Raw genomic sequence first — 4,305 nt, forward strand, 5'->3', positions numbered from 1 at the left:
AAAGCAATTTTGGAACTCTTTTTCTAGATGGCCATCAGAGCTATAGTAGCATTACCCTATGTCCTGAATGTCATCAAAATTTCTTCCTTTCAATATTTTCTTTATCTTCAGGTAAAGAAAGAAGTCATTGGGGGCCAGATCAGGTGAGTAGGGAGGCTATTCCAATACAATAATGTGTCTACTGGCTAAAAACTCCCTCACAGACAGTGCCATGGGAGCTGGTGCATTGATGCAAGATCCATAAATTGTTTGCAAAAGGTTCAGGTCGTCTAACTTTTTCACGCAGTCTTTTTAGCACTTCCAAATAATAAATGGTTTATTCAGTTGGTACAAATTCATAATGAATAATCCCTCTAATATATTAAAAGGAAAAAAAAAGGTTAGCAACATTGTTGCAACAAGTCCACGAACTTAATTGTCAGCCCCCATAACATCACCAATGTATAATCAAAGGGCTATGCAACTTCAGCTAAGATGAAATTATTCTTTTTACATTGAAATAGAGTTTAATTTTATATAAATATTCTAAATATAGGCCCAACCTCCTATTTCTTCCTGGATATAAAGGATATAATTTTATTTATGCCATAAGAAGCTATTTTCATCAGAAATTTTTATGATATTAATTTTAATTTTTTTTGCTTTTTAAATATCCTAAATACTTAATTCTCATTAATTTAAAATAATATATAGCCAGTGACAGGTCACCATAAGTGAACTAACAACCCTCCATTTACCATGTGAATCTGATTTTCTGCTTCCTTTGTAGTCACATTTCTTGAAAGGTTTATTTATACCTCAGGTCTACAATTCTTTCCTTTCCATTACTCTTCAAACAGACTGGTCTGCCTTTCCTCCTCACCTCTCCACTGAAACTTCCTTGTGAAATAACTAAGAATCCCATTGTTAACACATTTATAGATATTGTTCTTCCCTCATCATATTTAACCTTTCAGCAGCATTTGATTCACTTCTTCCCTCTAAAAAGTTCTGATCACATTTTATGCCTCTATTCAATAAGACATAATACTTAAAAAGTAGTATGCTGGCAAATATTTAACAACTGGCTTTTAGCGGGAAAAACAGCACAACTTGTAGTGTTGGCTGATTTTTGTAGTTGAAATACTTCTACCATAAATTATTTCAAGCTGCCAACATAACACTGTTGAACAGGAAAGAGATGCACACCAATGCCCCAGCACACCACTTATTCTATGAATTGGCATCTGGATGGCACTGAACACTCAAATTGCAAATAATTTTATTTTTATAAAATTTTAATAAGATATAACTATATATTCAAAAGAATAAATTTTTAAATTTTAGTTATGTTTAATGATTGTGATTTAAATAATTGATATTGATTATAATTTACATTTTATCTTTGAAATTTAAAAGTAAAGTTTGGCTCTTTTAAAGGAAAAGCAATTTCTCTGAAAACCTAAATAAAATATATTTTTTATGAAAAAATATATAAATATGTATCCTTTGCCTAGAAATACATTTAATTTTCTTCTCCTTAGATTATAGCTCAAAATAGAACACAAATTTACTTCAAAATCTAGATTACAACATAATTAGTGATTTTGCTAAAATGGCAAAGTAAATTTTGTAAAATAAATAAAAATTAAAAATTATATATGTCTTTATTTTATTATTCACCTAAGCCTTATTGGCCCATCAACAGAACTTCCAGATATTTAACAATAAATAAACTCATTTGTCTGATATTTTGCCAATTTTTGGTTATACAAAAACACATCTTTACATGTACTTTTTAATATTGTCATCATGAGGATGTGTTTTCTAAGGCAGAAGGGTAGAGCATATTTTTATTCAACAGTTCGTTAGTGTCATTTATAACTTAACTATTTAGACAAATCAAATGTGAGTCTCCATTTCTGCTCTGGTCCAAGCCCTGTAAATGTTGGGGGGCAGGCTTTCCCTAGTAACAATACTAAGTTTACATGTACACTATATGATTTGGTCATCACCATAAAGTAATAAGGTGGAGATTCTTACCCCATGTATTTGAGCCAGGCCTATTTGATTCCAAAGCTCATGTTATTAAGAATTATAGTTTATTGCCTCCTACCTGTTTTAAGTATTTTTAAAATTGGTAAAATAAATGCTGTTCAATAGTTCAAATCAAGAGTGTTCATATTTTCCAAATGTCACTAAACTGCAAAAAACTCCAGATTAAATCTGAATTAATTTAGTCTATTCAAGAGGTTGATTATGATGTGTTCTACTACAAATATTATCACCCACATTGTTTCTGAGAGACACAACATTTACCATTCAAGTATTCCACAAGGTCAAAATCATGGAAAAGGGATCTGCTTTCGAAACCATGAAGATGCTTGAAAAAGGCGAGAATAAATGAAACAATATGGAAGGTAGAAATCTGAGGCAGAAGTAAATTAGAGAGTAGGAATGTGGAGAATTTTGGTGACTTTTGAGTGAAAAGCAAGAAACAGTAGGACTTGAGATGAGAATTTATTTGTGAGGCACTTTGAATCTATTCTTTCTTCCATGCTAGCATCATTTTATTTGCTTCCTAACTGGTACTCAAATATGCTAAATCTTTGACATTCACCTCAAGCCAACCCCCAGGTGGTATGCCATTGTCCTTTAAACCCCAGATATCTGATAACTGCCTTTTTGCTATTAATGTTTTAGGTTGTTGTGAATTATTTCATATGGGGGAAATAGCCAGAATATTAAAGTAGGACACCTGTCATGTTTTATTCCGACACATAAAATATAAAAGTTTTACATCAATGGAATACAAGGCAAGGACATTTCTGGCAGAAATAATACAAAGGCAAAAAAATAGACAAAGACAAATAAGACAAAGACACTGCAAAGGCCATAAACACCATAAATAACACTGAGCTTAAATCAAGGATCATCAGTGTGATAGAGAGATGTTTTCTGTATTCATAATGTTGTCTGAACTCTGAAGTGAGGTTAATGATAGCTGCAGATGGCATTAAGTTATTTTGGTAACAAAATTCAAGTGATTAGTAATCCTCCTTTTATTATCACTTTAACTGAAGTCACCACTTTGAATCACTTTAAGGATTAAGAATTTTCCTTTCACACAATTTTGAAGAAGGTCTGTGTTAGAAACAATATTCTCATATTAGGCTTCCTAGGTAGATAACATGTTCCATGAATACATCAAAGGCTAGTTTCGTGTTATGTTACCATGTCATAACAGATGATGTCTTACTATATTTCAGATAAAGCTGAAACCTCCTTTCTGCATGAGGACCTTACCTATTCCCCAATCTAAATTTGGTCTCATTGTTTTATTTATTTATTTTACTCCTAAATACTTTAATGGTGTTTCTAAAAATAAAGGTATTCTATATATTGTGACCACATATATTATTACACCCAAGAAAATTAACAATAGTCCTCTAATATTATCCAATGCCCATATTAAAATAATCCCAAATGGTACCCAAAAGATCTTTTATAATATTTTTACATTAGGACCCAATAAATGATAACTTATCAGATTTCTTTGTTCTCTTTCTCTTTAAATATGTAATATTTGTGCCAACTTCATCAGTTAATGTTTTCTTTAAGATTTTTTTTAATTAAAGTTTATTGAGGTGACAGTTGTTAGCAAAGTTACATAGATTTAAAGATTTTTATTAAAATATAGCTAACATACAATATTATATTATTTTCAGGTGTATGCCATAGTTATTCAACATTTGTATATCTGAAGACATGATCACCATGATAAATTCAACAACCATCTGACAAAGTACCACACTATTTAAATACTACTATTTTTCCTGTGCTGTACATTACATCCTCATTACTTATTTGTTTTATACCTGGAAATTTGGACCTCTATTCCCCTTCACCTTTTCCTCCCTTTAAAATTTTTTCAATTACAGTTGACAGTCAGTATTACGTTATATTAATTTCAGGTGTACAGTATAGTGGTTAGACATCTGTAACATTTAAGAGGTGATCACCCTGACTAGTTTAGTACCAACCTGTCACTATACATAGTTATTGTTATCTTATGATTGACTATATTCCCTATACTTTACATCGCCATGACTATTTTGTAACGACAAACATGTACTTCTTAATCCCATCACCCTTTACACCCTGACCCCAAACCTCCTCCCATGCACCAACTCAATAAATCTAGTAACCATCTGACACCATACATAGTTATTACAATATGATTGACTATATTCCTTATGCTATACTCTACATCCCATGACTACTTTGTAACAACAAATTTGCACTTCTTAATCTCTTCCCCTTTTC

The sequence above is a fragment of the Hipposideros armiger genome, unplaced genomic scaffold (genome assembly GCF_001890085.2).
Source record: "Hipposideros armiger isolate ML-2016 unplaced genomic scaffold, ASM189008v1 scaffold_287, whole genome shotgun sequence".
NCBI classification, from domain to species: domain Eukaryota; kingdom Metazoa; phylum Chordata; class Mammalia; order Chiroptera; family Hipposideridae; genus Hipposideros; species Hipposideros armiger.